Below are 16,825 nucleotides of genomic sequence, written 5' to 3' on the forward strand. Positions count from 1 at the left end.
GATCGAAAGCCAAGAGGAGAGAGTTCATATTGGAGAGGGAAGTTAACTGTGCCTCCTGGATAGCAAGAATTCATACATTTCATTATCTTATTTTAAAAAGCCCACAATCTCAAAATAAGCACTGTAAAAAGCCTTCCAGCTGGCTAACTAAACACACGCACTAACATCTCTTCTGCCACAATTCAGGCTTTCTGGGACGCAGACTCAGAGATGGAGGTTAGCATGAACAAGGTTCTCTAGGGAATACTCTTGGAGTCAACACCTGTGGAAGGGAAGGAAAGGGAAGGAAAAAACAGAGGGAGAAGCTGGGCTGGGTGGATTCTCAAAGAAGGCTTCTACCTACCCCACAGGAAGCTCTGAAGCTGGGTGGTCCTTCTGAATTGCAGCAAGTTGGGTGAAAACGTTAAGCCTTGAATTGATGAGTCATGGGTTGAAGGCTCTCCTAGGAAGGGGACCAGTCTCGGACAGCTGGAGGCATAAGCCCTCCAGTCCTAAATGGGATCCTGACAGCACATATAGCATCTCCTACAGCCTTCCTCACAGAATCCTATTGAAATAAGAGGCAAAACAGTTTTTAAAATGAATTTGTAGCGAATTCAAACAAATTTGAGTTATCAGGAGAGATGCCTCTGATAAAACTGAACCAGGAAGACTTTCTGGAATAAATGGGTGGGAAAGGATTGATTGAATTGCCCCATAGAACTAAGGAACTGAAGGGATATGCAGGTGTCAGACAAATATCCCAAAGAAGCCCCAAGACACCTCAGGCAGAATCCTGAACAATCCCCACATCAGAAGCAGCAGTGGCTGGGGGAGGATGCACGTCACAGGCATCGAGCTAGATAATTAACTGCACAGTCAAATGACTGAGCCAGCTTCACAGCCTCCAAGAACCCAGGGAACCCAAGTGCAGAAAGCAGTTCCAGCAAATGAATGGGGCCAGGAGGTAGGGGTGAGGAGTGAGTAATAAACTGAGTTAAATGCTGCCAGAGATTAAATAAGGACCGAGAAATCCACCACCCCATTTTATAGGTAAAGAAGCGAAACAAAAAAGTATTCAATGACTTGACCAAAGTTTCACATAGCTTCTTTAAGAAAAAAAAAAAAACACTATTGAAATATATTTTACATTTTATAAAATTCATCCCTTTCACATGTACAATTAAATGATTTTTAGTAACTTTACCAAGTGGTTGCAACCATTACCATAAATTTGTCTAAGAACATTTTTATCCCAACAAGATCCCTCATGCCCATTTACAGTTAATCCATCCCACCCCTAGCCTCAAGGAGCCATTAATCTACTTTCTTTCTCCATAAACTTATCCTTTCGAGCATTTCATAGTGAAACCGCTTTCTCTGATTTTTTTTTTTTCCACAAAGCTGCTTCCTGTTTTTAGGTTGCCGGGCCATGGGGACTGTGCCATGCTCAAACTCAGCCCTGGCAGACGCACACCACGAGGACTCCATCCACAGCAGGACACGAATGAACTCCACGGTGGTGTCACTTGGGTTTCAAACTAAAATCTCCAGAGGCAAGATGAATGGAATCGATGTAGTTAAGTCCAGAGATCAACAGCTGGACCATATGTCATACTAAACAAGTAGTTGTCATTGTGATTAGTATCCACAAAACAATGGCTGACGTAACCCTTCTATTTTCTGAGATTATAGCAAGTTATTTAATTTCATTCAAGTAAGAAAGAGGTTCCTTATTTATAAAATTATAACTGTTCATAATTAACTTTAAATTATAGTGAGTATGAAATCTATGCATTATCATTTTAACCTGACATAGAAAAATGTAATAATAAAATGTGGTTACAACTATAGACTGGTAAAGACTAAAACTGCTCAGCATCCTCCTTCTGTACCTCGTCCTCCTGAATCCTCTGTATCGAACACTGGCATCCCCATCCACCCAGCCACCAGGCTAGACGTCTGAGAGGCGTCCTAACCTTCTCCATCGCTCTCGTGCCCTCCGTCCATCCGAGCAGTCATGAGGTCTTCCCTCTCCTCCCTCCTCACCATCCTACTGCACCTGCCACGCCCAGCCCCAGTCACATTTCCCCCAGATGCCTGCACAGATCCAGGCTCATCATTTGGCACCGTCTAGCGTAGACGCTAAAGGATCTGTCATGATCTGGCCCCGCCCCACCTCTCCAGGCTCCGCTCCCACCACTCCTCACCTTGGATGTGAAGTTTCAGAAACACCAAAGCACTTGTAATTCCTCACATACACTTGTTTTTACAAACTGTCCCTTCTGCCTAGAGTCTCCAATACTACCTCAGTTTGCCCTTTCAGGCCCATAGCTTAGTGCTAAACTCAAGAACTACTATCTCCAAAACGCCCTTCCTGACCCCCGAAGGTGGGTCAAATCCCTGTTCCCTGATTCCTCCGTCCCACGCATGCCACATCGTTGCATTTCTCACTTTCTACAGCAATGACCTCTTCAGATGAAGTTCCAGAGTAAGACAGTCCCAAATTCACGTCTGACTCTGTCACTTACAAGCTTGTGATCTTGAGCAAGCCCCTTAGGGTCTCAGAGTCTCATTCTTCTAATCTGAAAAATGGGGTCACCAAGAAGATTAAATGAAATGAGGCACATACAGTACTTAACACAATGCCCGGCAAATTGTAAATATCAGAACCAGAGCTGTCATTACTGTGAGTGTCTTCCCTTGGTAGATTTATCCCAGTTTACTGGTGGTGCGTGTGTGCCCGACACAGAGGAGAGCTCATTGGTGCATACTGATTCAGTGGATCCTTGGACAGATGAGTGAGAGGATGGATGAATGGGAGCACCACTCTTTCATTGATTATAATGGCGGTGGTGTCCACAGGGTTCCAGGGTTATTTCCTTGTTTCTCCAGCACATCACACTCATTTTTCTGTGCCTACCTAAGCTGTCTTCTTACCTCCCTGACACCCAGCTGCAGCCATCCTTGGAAGCCTCTCCAAACTCTGGGCAGGACTGGGGCAGACCACACCCCTTCACACAGCACTCAGCTACATTTTTCTGAATGTAAATGCAAAGTTTTCTGAATGTAAGAAACGCCTTAGAGAAATAACCTTAGTGTTTTGTTTTTCTTCTCTTTCTGGAACAAGGAACAAGAAATATAGGTAATAGAGTTGGGGGAGAGAGAAGCCATCTCTTTTCTCAGGGTTGAAAAGGACAAGTGACTATAAAAATGAGAACATTCAACCCCCAGCTGAGAAATAAAAATGGAGGGAGGGCCCTCAGGCCCAGAGAGGTCGCCTGTGTCCTTCCACTCCCCGCCTACTCGCACGTGGACAGGAGGGAGCCCAGAGCAAGCCGAAAGGCTCTCCTCCCCGAGGGGGAGGGCCCTGCTGCTGCTGGCCGGCCGGGCCCATCCTTAGGCACTGGCATCTTCTCCTGACAGCTCTGTAACAGGAGGGAGGGACACCCAATCTGGATTAACATCACATATTTACTCATTCCTTCAAAATATAAAAAGCATAACAATTCCAAGAATTTCCCTTCCAATCTACAGTCTTAGCAAACACATTTTTAATGAGATAACATAAATCTCTCTATGTAGCAACTTTGTGTCTTCCTTTACCAGTCAGCCACCCAGCCTGTTTCATACAAGGCATCACACTCTGTCTCCCAGTGTCTTGGGTTCTCTCAGTGAAGCCCAGGAGTAATATAAAATACTATCACTAAAAGCATATATACACTGTACTACCCAAATGGGGAGATATTTCCTAGTGAGCAGTGAGGACCATTTTTCTTCAGTTTTCCTAACAAGCTAAAAGTAAAAACAAAGACACATCTATACGTACCCTAGACCCATCCCAATAATCAGAATGCAACTGACAGTCCCCAAATTTTAGAGGTCAAAGAACAGTTTTTTTTTCTCCTTTTATTGTCTTTTCATTTAGACAACATCCAAATTCCTCCTCTAAGGCACTTAACAGAATTACTAAAATTTCAAACCACTGTAGAGAATATATATCTGCACATTCGTATGTACATGTATGGGTGTGTATGTACATGTATATGTATGTGTTCATACACACACACATAATTTCCTCGAAAAAAAAACCAGTTCATTTTATTAATTAATTTGTTCAAGATGGATAGACTGAAGGAAAAGGGGGAAAGCTGGGACATTTTGCTCTTGCCTTTCATCCTCACCCAGGACATGAAATGGGGCCTCAGAGAGACACAGAGTGTTGGAGCCAGAAGTTCCCTCATCAAAGGGCAAACTCCTTTCACCACTGATGAAACTAGGGCCCAGAAAAGTGAAGTGACTTCCCAAAACCACACGGCCGGTTGGCAGAAGAGCTGTAACACACCCATGTATTCTAGCAAGACGAATCCTGGGAGACATGGGCTTATGCAATATTGGGTAGAGAGAGATGCCAGTCTGCCTCACACGTGGAAGAAAGTTCCTTAAAACCTTCAAGACAGAAAGTTCCAAACTCAATAGTCTTTGGACCTGACCATGACATAGCAAGTGGACACCAGCAGCGATGCTGGCAGGGGTAAGTGAGCAGAGTGTCTGTGTGTGTGCGTGTGCATGTGTGTGTGTGGTGTGAGCACCAGCACAGCTGGGAGTGGGCAGCTCTGCCCCATGGATGTGGTCATGAATGGCATGTCTTGCCCCAGGTCTTCCTCTCACCACCGTTTTTCTTCTTTCTTCTCCTCTTACCCTCCCAGGTACCTGCACTGCCCGTCTTTGCTCCTGGTCTGCACGTGGTCAGTCCAGTGACTGGTCACAGTGCAGTGACTTCAGTGACTCCAACAACTAAATCGTATCTACTGTCCACTGACATAATTCATGACACAATGGCCTCATGTTTAAAAGACCTCTTCAGTCTCAATAAAGGGGGAGGAGGGCAGGATCATTACATCATGGGATATGATACCAGTCAGCTCGTCAGCAGTAACTTTTGAGAATCCACTGTAATACAGTGGCCTCATCAGTTGTAGAAAACAGCAGCAGCAAGAGGCCCCAGTGGGCACTTGGCTGACACTTGCCCCGAGGTCACACTCTGGAGGTCACAGAGAGCCCCGAGGGGACGGAGAGACGGGGAGGTGGGGGAGAGGGGAGGGGAAGGGCGAGCATTTGCTGCAGAGCTCCTTTGCCCAGGTGACAAAATGGGAGCTTTATGCGTGCAACCCCAATGTCAATCTGAAGCAAGACCGGGAGTGAAACAGCACAAATTCCTCCATCCCATAAAAGCGCTGCTTATGACACACACGAAATTAACAAAATCATTTAAATGTATTTGACGTTTAAAGAATTTCAGTCACAAAATTTCAATTTCTCTGTTCTATTACAGGATTTTTTAAAATGGATTAAAGAAGTTGCAATTTAAGGAAAGGTTAGGTTCTGTCATTAGCCTACAAAAGTTTTCAGAGAAAAATGATGCCTCTCAAAACCAGTCACAACTACAGGATATATTTATTCGTCAAATCTGTACATTGTAAATATATACTCCTACATTACTATTCCTGCACACAATACATTTTTTACTTTAGTAAGAAATTGTCATGAGATCATTAACTCCTACTTATGGCTTCCAGATGTGATAGAGAGAGAGAGAGAGAGACAAAGGGAGAGAGAGGTGGTGGAGGTGGATAGAGATAGACAGATAAATATGAAGGAAAGGCAAAGGGGCAGATTTTTATTAAATGAAAGCTTAACTAAATGTTTTTCTTTGGAAAAAAGATAGATATTAGTCATATAGTAAAAACCCTTAGACTTCTGATCTAAATTACACTTAAAATATCTTTGTGATGGAAGAAATCTGCACATATTGAGGTATGGGAACATCGGTTTGGCTTATATATGATTTGGCTTGAGCATTATGCTAACTAGAACAGCCTGTCTTATAGTCAATGTAACATACGTTATACATCTGCTTTAATCATTTTTAAAAAAGAATGCATTTACCAGATTGTTTAGAATGTCCACTTCGAAGATAGTGATAAATACCCCCCCTCCTATGGCACCAAGGCTAGTAGCTCCTTCAAAGATGAGGTTCCCTTCCCGACACCAAGGTCATGCTGACTCACTGTACATGAGCTAATCTGTCTCTTTTGAAAACCTGGAGGAATGTGCCCCTGTCATGTTTGATGTTTGTTCTTTGTTCTTACAAGTATCAAGCATCCAAAATGGAGCCAAGTGGCCATGGTGGATATGGTTTCAGGCACATTCCTGCATCACTGAGAACTTGAATTTTCTGAACTGTATCAAACTCAAGGACACCACCAGCCATTTTCAAAACAGTATCTGCTGGCAGCTGCCAGTTGCAAACTTGTGGTCTCAAGGTCTCCACTTATAACTATGCAACCATATTGGACCCCAACCAATCCTTGCTTAATAAACACCCTTAGTTCTTGCCAGCACCAGTCCTAATCCTTGACAAACAACTCATGTATCTTTGTACTTTTTGCCTATATAAACCTTTCCCATTTTGTAGTCTGGTTGAACACAATTCAAGTGCTTTTGAATCTGTGTCTCCCAGGCTACAGTCCTCGATCTGGATTGAATAAAATTATTTTCTACTCCTCCTATAGATGATTTATTGATTATTTCCATGGGTGTTTGTTATAAGAACTTGATAAACAAAGGTATTGAAGCCATTGTTCCTTAAAGTTCTATGATCCTAAGAAATATTTCCAAATAAACTAAACTTTCAATAATGAGTATTTCATTTTTCTACTTTGTACTGAAGAGCAGAAAGGGAAAAAAGGTTAACATTCATTGACAGCTACCTGATACCTAGTGTTAGATACTTTACAACCATTATTTACTTAATTTTAAAGTGGTTCCTTGAAATCAAAATTAGTATCATTTTGCAGTATCTCCATATTACTATTCAAACATTGGAATTAGAAACCAATTTTAGTGATTATAAATTTTGCAAAATAAAAATATATTTTGTTCACCAACCTAATGCCCTTGGTGGTTTTTTGTATCACTAGAAAACACCAGAACATTTGAAGATTTTGCTAAACATTGTATCAAATTGCAGACAATCCACTGTGATAATAAACGAACTACAGCGCAAACAAGGACTGAAATTTCTGGCTTAAGGTTGCAGGGGTCGGGGAGGGACTGACTTCTTTTTTCTCTATTATTTTTAAAGTAATAAAAGCCTATTAATATAAAGTGACATATTTTAGTGTGAGAAATGCAGGCTGTGCAAAGCTTGAGGGTCTCACTGTACTGACGACAGACCCACATTACACAGATGGAGTTCCCTTCCTTACTCGCTTCATAAATGTTAAGAGTAGCATTCACAGCTTTCTCACTGTAGATGAGCACCTGGTAACGCGATAACCAAGACCTTCAACTTGTGTGTTTCCCTAGGGTTGGTGTAAGTAAGTTAGCAGCCTCAATGTGACAAGAGTAAAGAGTTTTCATTGAATACATACATCCCCATAATTGTAGCACATTCTCCGTGGTTGTTCTCAGCACATGGTTGGTTGGTAGTTTTTGTTCCTTCTTCTTTTTTTTTTTTTCTTTTTTGTTTTAATTTCAAGAAAAACTAATGAGTTTCCAGAAGCAGTGTGAGTGCTTTGGGGCTGAATGTGATTTAAACCCGGCAGTAAAAGAAAAAGAAGACAGGGAAGGTAGCTGGTTAATTGACCTTTATTGTGCCTTCTGGTTCATTTAGAAATGGAAATTAAATTAACGTGATAATTCAGTCCTACTGTGTTAAGGCTGCTCTAAGCCCATTAAATTTTATGGCCATTGATTTAGCATTTTTTTCTATTAACTGGGTTTAATTTTCAAAATTGTCATGCAGGTTCTGAAAAGTGGTTCATCCACTCTGGTTCTTCCACGTTACTAATGTGTAGTCTTTCTCTAATAGTACTCACTTAATTATTCAAGCACAGAGAGCCCAACTGCCCTCAAATGCCTGGATTAATTTAGAAGTTAACCCCATTGAAAATCTTTTTAAGGAGCAAGGAGAGTTCAGGGATAGGAAAAGTCAGTGAAATTTCCTAGTGCCTACACCTAATTAAAGATTGTACCTTAAAACTAATCCCGACAAAAGGAAATGTTTTGGATTTCTTTTTGTGAAATCAAGAGAGCCAGGAGAAGATTTTGTGTTGGTGTTTCTCTTTTTTGCAGCTTCTTGATAACAAGAAAATCTTTTAAAATGAAACCATTCCTTGTATTCCATTTAGGTCCCCAAATATCGTTTTAGCTACTCTTTTAGAATTATCACCAGTCAAAATTTCTATTTTTGAACTCTTAAAAGATATTTGCTTGATTTTCCCTTTAACCGATGTAGGTCCTAAGTGTATAGTTGTCAGTATTGCAATGAGCACATTTTTAGTTACTAACTCAAATATTAGCTTTGTTTTGAAACCTATTGAGGCCTAAGGTTCAAAAAGATTCTCTACTTTAACCTCACAGTATTTTTAAAGAGTAGAAACATGATAATTTTACCTTTTTGATTCTTTACCACTAAACAAAAAGAAAGTAATTGATAGACCCACAGACCCACAGCCAGAACACTAGGCCTGTGAACCTCAGTTTGTAAATTCAAAGCAGTGGATAGTGATCCCCTTTTTTTCACTAAATTGTCAGCATTTTTTTCAATTATTTTCAGATGGTATGTTCAGTGGGGTGGAAAGGGATACATCTGGGAGTTTAAGATTTGCAAACGTTAACCACTATATATAAAAAAAGATAAAAAAAAAAACCAAATTTCTTCTGTAAAGCACAGGAAACTATGTTCAATATCTTGTAATAACCTCTAATGAGAAAGAACATGAAAATGAATATATGTATGTATCTGCGTGACTGGGACATTGTGCTGCACACCAGGAATTGACACATTGTAACTGACTCTACTTCAATTTAAACAATTAATAAAATAAAATAAAATAGCTCAATTTTTTTTAATGCTACATTGTGACTGGCTTGTTTATAGTAGATTCTAAATGGCTGTTTTTATGTTTGCTTTGATAACAAATGGCAATCATAATTAAAGACCCTCAGAGCATCGGAAGATACTGCAATTGGAAAAAGGCATATAAATACTTCACTCCCTTCTGAGCAAAGTAAACCAGGTTCTTCATTGTCTAAGCACTATCGCCTTGCATGATGTTTCCACTCCAAGTCAATGTTTTCACATAGTTACATACACTTTCTTGTTTACTGAACAGCCAGACATGATGCCTAATAGAAAATGCTGACCTCTAAGAAGAGGTGTATGGAGAAAAGAAAGATTATTTTCTTAAAAGCAAAAAATGAGATTATGAAAAAGTGCTGGGGTGGAGAAGATTTAGAAGTACCTGCTCATAAAGGTTGTGGAAGGAACCCAGTTGGAAGATCTTCTGTGGTTCCCGATATTTAGTAGAGCATCGTGCACCTAGTAAGATGTTCAATATATAAATTTGACAAGTGCCAACACTTAACTATATAGCATTGACTGTGTGCCCCACACTGTTCTAAGGATCTTATACACATTAACTCATATAATCCTCTCACAAGGGGCACAACTATTACCCTCCCCATTTGACAGATAAGGAAACATAAGTACAAAAGGGTTAAGTAACTTGTGCAGGGATTTGGACCCATGCCATCTGGCTATTACCACCTGCATTGAATGACGGCTAGACTCTTGTGTCTGCCGACTTCACTCCTTCCCACTCACCAGCCCTGGTGTTTTGGATCATTTCGGACTCAGCCCTTGTCGTTGCTCGCTTTCCTGCGCACCTCTGCCTGACACCCATCCCTCACATCTGGCCCATCTTAAATCCTAGAGTCCTGGTCAGTTTTTATTCCCTGATCATGAAATAGAAAGACACTCCCTTGAGAATTTATAAAGTGCTCAGCTGTGTTAATACTTCAAAACTTGAAGCTCCTGACCTCTGCTCTGAGGGTAAGAAACAGGATGAGTGTGGAGGAGGGAGGGTGAGAGCGAGTGCAAAGGGGAGAAAGCACTCCAGCATCCTCTTCCCGTGTTTCTATGGGTTTGGGTTTGAAGGATTTGTGAGAGTAGCTTTCGGGTTTCTTTCTCGGGCAGCGTGCCTGCAGCGGGGGAGGCGGCAAAACAGAACTGATTCGCCTTTCCCCTCTTCCCCGAACGTGCGCCTCGCACTCACCGCTACCACAGTGCCGACAGCGCTTTATTCTTTACATTGCTTCCCAAAATTTAGATTCAAAGAGTGGTTGATAAGGACTGTAACTGATTTTAAATTGTATCCTCAAGACTTTGAATAATGTCTGGCTCATTAGTGTTCAATAAATGATTGATGACTGAGTGAGTTAATGAATGTCTGAAGTAAACCAGCCTTCACCAAGAAGCATAAATGAGAGTAGAGATTATAAGCTTGTTATATTTTTTTCTAAAAACAAAATAAATTTTGAGGAATCATAACAATATCAATATAAAATACTAACGTTTACTAATTTTACACTTAAGAAGCAAGTTTTTATCGTTTCTTAAATGCAGAAATTTAAGGGAATAATCTGCTCACCAAATTTCACATCATTCAGATCAACTTGCTCTAATTCCAGCTGTGTCTTTCAGACCTATGTAGCAAATGTTACCTGAGTCTTCTCTTCAAGCAGAGCCCTTTTGTGACATGTGCTCTGCTGATGCCTAACCTGAGGGACCTGAGGCTGTACCCAGTCTTAAGATGCCTGCTTGCACTTTATAAGAGTGTGGGGATCCATTTCCCTCCTTCATGCAGCAAGAGTTTACCTTCTATCCAGTTTCTCAGGGAACAAACTACACTTTTTTCCTCCCAAATTATTTACAATGGTTTGGTGTTTTGAATTCCCCTCAAGACTTTCATAAATTCGTTCCCACTCATAACAAAAAAAAAAAAAAAGGAAGAAAAAGAAATGAAGTATCACCTTACACCAGTCAGAAAATCCACAAACAATAAATGTAGGAGAGGGTGTGGAGAAATGGGAGCCCTCCTACACTGCTGGTGGGAATGTAGTTTGGTGCAGCCACTGTGGAAAACAGTATGGAGATCCCTCAAAAGACTAGGAATAGACTTACCATATGATCCAGCAATCTCACTCCTGGGCATATATCCAGAGGGAACCTTAATTCAAAAAGATACATGCACCCCAATGTTCATAGCAGCACTATTTACAACAGCCAAGACATGGAAACAACCTAAATGTCATCGACAGATGGCTGGATAAAGAAGTTGGGGTATATTTATACAATGGAATGCTACTCAGCCATAAAAAAAATAAAATAAAATAATGCCATTTGCAGCAACATAGATGGACCTGGAGATTGTCATTCTAAGTGAAGTAAGGCAGAAAGAGAAAGAAAAATACCATACGATATCACTTATATGTGGAATCTAAAGAAAAGACAAACAAACTTATTTATAAAACAAAAACAGACTCACAGACATAGAAAACAAATTTATGGTTACCAGGGGAGAAGAGGGTTGGAAGGGATAAACTGGGAGTTCAAGATTTGCAGATACTAGCTAACATATAAATAATATATAATAGATAAACAAGTTCATACTGTATAGCACAGGGAACTATATTCAATACTTTGTAGTAACTTATGGTGAAAAAGAATATGAAAATGAATATATGTATGTTCATGTATGACTGAAGCATTATGCTGTACACCAGAAATTGACACATTATAAACTGACTATACTTCAAGAAAAAATATATATACAAAAAAAAAGAAAGAAATGAAGGAAGGAAAAAAAACAAAAAGGTAAACCTTAAATTTACACAATAGCACATGTCAAGTATATTCAACTTAAAAAAGGAAATGAAAAGAGTCATCAGAAGATTTCTTACATCCACTTCTAATTCTGAGGTGGTCTACTTTATACTTGTCTTCAGAAAAGTCATCACCTTTCTCAATAGTACCATAATTTTCAAAGAATGTCCTATCTTAGCAGGAGCAGAACTCTAGAAATTTTTACAACTTGATCCAGCTTCCTAGAACCAAACATTTACTTTATCACTTTGTTGCATATTTTAAATGGTTATTTAGACAGAATATGTATTTTCTTCAAGCAGAGTTATGTAATTATATGATAAGCTTCTCAAAACAGAGTCCTAAAAGAAAACCTTGTCTCTATGTCCTATACAGCATCTGGGTGTCACCAAAGTCCTGAGCAGAACATGGAGGCTGCAAGGACAGAGCAGAGGAGTAGCTATTTCAAGAGCTGGGTCAAGCTGAGCACATTACTTCTTACATTATAATCACTGAATCAAGGAGAAAATTCAGTCAAAGCGTAATTAAGAAATAGCCAAATTTGGAAGCCAGGAGAAAACAAATGATGCATCAAACTGGAGGATGAGGTGAAGGCATGCATAGATGAAAGAGAAAAAGTCAATAACAACGGAAACTAAAAAGAAGTGTTACTGAGTCCAAACTTGTTCTGCTTGCCACACGACAGGCCAATAAATCAGGAGACGGGGTGTTGGGGCAGGGAATAGCGACTTTATTCGGAAAGCCAACAGACTGAGAAGATGTCAGACTAACGTCCTGGAGAGCCATCTCCCCCAAGTCAGAATCAGGCTCCTTTTACGCTAAAAAAGGGGAGGGGGTGTGATCGGTTGTTGCAAACTTATTGGCATTGGAATCCTTTGTTCTTGCAGCTGTGCATGTAGGTCAGGTCATCATGTTGCTGTAAACTTCCAGCAAGACAAATGTTATTCTCTGTTCTGCAGCTTTTTTATCTCTATGTGAATAGAAAATGTTCTACCCTTAAAGGTCAGAGCCTTGAGAACGGGCTCTCCTGTATATTTCACACTATAGGCAACATCCTCTTACAAAAGGTACAGAGCCAGCATGCCTAAGCACAGGAAACAGAGCACAAGACTGGAGTCAGAGGAACAAACTCAGTATGGAGTCAGGTTTGTTCCTCGCAACTACAGAAGCAGTGATGTGAGTGTACATGCATATGGTTCCTAGCTCTACCCACCAAGAGGGCCTAGAAGGAGTGCTACCCAGCATCAATGAGCAGGACCAACTCCCAGATCTTGGTGTCATTCATACCACTGTCCAATGAAAGGAACCATGGGTCCTTAGAAAAATGGGTGATTCTAGGACTGGGACAGAATATACAAAATGAGACTGGAATATCTTGAAAAGCCAGAAAGTAAAGAAGCGCTTGAAAACAAAAGGACAGGAGCACAGCAAAGGGACGGAGAAGCCAACTGAAAGAACTCCCAGTTGCTAAAGCTGGAACAGTTGAAGGAACACAGGGAAGAATATAGTACCGGCTTATAAGCCACAGCATAAAATATTCATGGGTTCACACTAACATTAAAAAAGGACTCAATAAATATATAAATGGAGAAGAGACAAATCTCCCACACAGAAGAATTCTGAGTAATTTATGTAGGGACTCCTCCCTTCAAAATAGTGAAGCTTAACAGCCACCTTGTGTGACCTATATTGAGTGACCTGCTTCCAAAGGGCAGAGCATAAGAAGAGGCGGAAAATGACTCTACAGTGGGGAAACCTGGCAAACATTCCCTCAGCCAGGTGATCAAGATTAATACCACAGTGATAAATCGTGTTCATAGTATGTACCCTGGATATTATGTGAGGAGAATGGCACCTTACCTCTGAGGTCTTCCTCTCAAAATCCTACCACCACAGTTTGACCATGAGAAAAATATGAGAAAACCCCAAATTGAGTGCCCCTCACTTTACAAAATACCTGACCAATGCTCCTCAAAACTATCAAGGTCACCAGAAACAAGGAATGCCTGAGAAACTATCAAAGGAGGAGGAAGCCAAGAAGGTATGTGGACTATGTGGTTCCTTGGATGGTACCCAGAACAGAAAGGTACGTTAAGGGAAAATCAGTGAAATCCAAGTAAACTGGAGAAAAGCTAGTTGCAAAGCCAGCTCCTTAGCTGTGATGGGTGTGCAAGACATTAGCAGCAGGGAAACCTGGGTAACAGGGTAGATGAGAACTCCCTATACTCTGTGCAACTTGTCTGTAAATCAAAAATTGTTCTAAAATAAAAAGTTTTTTTTTAGATTCCACATATGAGCGATCTCATATGGTATTTTTCTTTCTCCTTCTGGCTTACTTGACTTAGAATGACAATCTCCAGGTCCATCTATGTTGCTGAAAATGGTGTTATGTTGTTGGTTTTTAATGGCTGAATAGTATTCCATTGTATAAATATACCACATCTTCTTTATCCAGTCATCTGTTGATGGACATTTACGCTGTTTCCATGTCTTGGCTATTGTAAATAGTGCTGCTATGAACATTGGGGTGCAGGTGTCATCCTGAAGTAGGGTTCCTTCTGGATATATGCCCAGGAGCGGGATTCCTGGGTCATACAGTATGTCTATTCCTAGTCTTTTGAGGAATCTCCATACTGTTTTCCACAGTGGCTGCACCAACCTGCATTCCCACCAGCAGTGTAGGAGGGTTCCCTTTTCTCCACAGCCTCTCCAGCATTTGTCATTTGCAGATTTTTGAATGATGGCCATTCTGACTGGTATGAGGTGATACCTCACTGTAGTTTTGATTTGCATTTCTCTGATAATTAGTGATAGTGAACATTTTCTCATGTGCCTATTGATCATTTGTATGTCTTCCTTGGAGAATTGCTTGTTTAGGTCTTCTGCTCATTTTTGGATTGGGTTGTTTGTTTTTTTCTTATTAAGTTGTATGAGCTGTTTATATATTCTGGCGATCAAGACTTAAAAAAAAGAAACAGAAACAGAAACAGACTCATAGACATAGAATACAAACTTCTGGTTGCCAAAGGGACAGGGGGTGGGAAGGGATAGACTGGGATTTCAAAATATAGAATAGATAAACAAGATTATACTGTATAGCACAGGAAAATATGTACAAGATCTTATGGTAGCTCACAGAGAAAAAAATGTGACAATGAATTATATATATGTTCATGTATAACTGAAGAATTGTGCTCTACACGGAAATTTGACACAACATTGTAAAATTATTAGAAATCAATAAAAAATGTTAAAAAAAATTTTTCAAAAGCAATAAATAAAAGGAAGTATTAAGGAGCAAGGTACAGGTGTAGAATTATACACTGAAGACCAGCACCTAAGTACCTGAAAACTGGGCATCCTTCAGATATTTCTTTTATATCAGTCTTGGTGCTTCTCAGTGGGTTAGAAAAGATGCATGAAGTAGTTAAATTGGCCTGGACACATGATGGCTTTTAAAAATACATATTGGTTGGTCATACTGCAAAGTCAGCAACAGTGCATAGACACCTGTTATATTTTTGACTTCCCATAACACTTCCTTTTGCAAGGAGTCCAACCTTCCACAGGTGCTTGCATATGACCTGAGCACCTGACCAATCAGAGTGCCCTATCACCCTGGGCACCGTGGTTTTGTAGCAGAGAAAAGCAAACCTGACTCCGTATTGGATCTACTCCTTTAGCTCTAACCTTTGTGCTCTGCTGCCTGTGTGGAGTCATGCTGGCTCTGCACCTTTGTAAAAGAATGTTGACTATAGGCTGAATTATACATAATAGCCCTTTCTCAAGGCTCTGCCTCCCAGGCTTGGCCTTTAAAGGTATAACACTTTTCATTCATATAGAGATAAAAAAATTGCAGAACAGAGAATAGCGTTTGTCTCGTTGGAGGTTTACGTGAAAATCATGACCAAACCTACATGGACAGCTATGAGAACAAAGGGTTATCACATCCCCTCCAGGGTCTGGCCAGCACCAAGAAGTTTGCAACAACCAGCCACACTTTCTCCCCTTTCAGTGTAAAAGAAGCCGGAATTCTAACTCCAGTAAGATGGTTCTTTGGGACAGTAGTCTACCATCTTCTTAGTCTTCTGGCTTTCTGAATACAGTCACTATTCCGTGTCCCAACACCTTGTCTCTTGATTTATTGGCCTTTCACGTGGATAACAGTTAAGGGCTAGGTCTCAGTAACAGCTGGTCCGAGGGTAAACGTGGAACCCAAAGAACCAAGCGTAGTCCTTTTCAGTGCATTGGTGTAGATACTCAGTAAACTTCTGAAACTGTGAGCTGCATTAAACTATGTAAACCTGGAGCTATGAGGACGATCTTTTCCAATTACATGGAGGAGCTCGCTAGATAAAACACCTCAGAGGAAAAAAAAGAAATAGACACGGAAAAAGAGAACTTTCTAATGGCATCATCTGAGACCTGAATCCAATATGCACATAACTAGCACCACTTTTTAGACTCTCAATTATTTGAACTGGTAAGTTCCTGTTTTTCCTTAAGTGACTTTGAGTTGTATTTCTGTGACAACAAAAATCCTGATTAACAAAATAGTCCAAGATTGAATCAATGAAAACTCAACTGGTAAATCATTTGTTTATTAATTTTAGTTATTTGTATACTGAAATGCTCAACATTAATAAGAACTCTCTATTTGCCAAAGCTGTGCTGGCTCCTGGAAATAAGAATCAGTCTCTTCCTCAAGAACAGACAGTCTGCAAGAGAGACAGACAAGCAACGTGCTAGACACGGATAAATGTATCACGGCTCGCAATCAACTTTGGAAGATGGGCACTCAGAGCAGACTAGGGTGACGTCCTGAGGACACAAGATAACTGAATTGGCTTTAGAAGAATGAGTTAGAGGAGTAAACAAGCTGAGTCAGGGGTTGGGGGAGGGTGTCCGGGTGGGAGGAGGCGTTTACCAAGCAGTAAGGGCCATCCGCAGGGCACAGAGGTGTCGGAAGCTTGACTGCTTCAAGGAGCAGCAAGCAATTCAGCACAGCTGATCTGTGGGGAGAAGGAAAGAAGTGACAAGAGGTGAGGCAGCTCGTGACTCTGAACTGCAGCATAAAGACAATCAGGGCTACAGACAACGGTTATGTTCTGG

At 40.6% G+C, this 16,825-nt stretch overlaps 1 long non-coding RNA gene across 5 annotated transcripts in view; it reads right to left on the reverse strand.

Moving 5' to 3' along the window:
• LOC123612296 (uncharacterized) overlaps window positions 1–16,825 on the reverse strand; it is a 165,048-nt gene that overhangs the window by 50,340 nt on the left and 97,883 nt on the right. For 4 of the 5 annotated variants that reach the window (XR_012502201.1, XR_012502199.1, XR_012502198.1 and 1 more), the window contains exon 3: window positions 16,641–16,725. This is a non-coding gene — a long non-coding RNA (uncharacterized LOC123612296). Of the gene's footprint in view, window positions 1–16,293; window positions 16,726–16,825 lie in introns of those variants that run through there. The other variant, XR_006719517.2, reaches the window with a different exon arrangement.

This window comes from Camelus bactrianus, chromosome 25 (genome assembly GCF_048773025.1).
Source record: "Camelus bactrianus isolate YW-2024 breed Bactrian camel chromosome 25, ASM4877302v1, whole genome shotgun sequence".
NCBI classification, from domain to species: Eukaryota; Metazoa; Chordata; class Mammalia; order Artiodactyla; family Camelidae; genus Camelus; species Camelus bactrianus.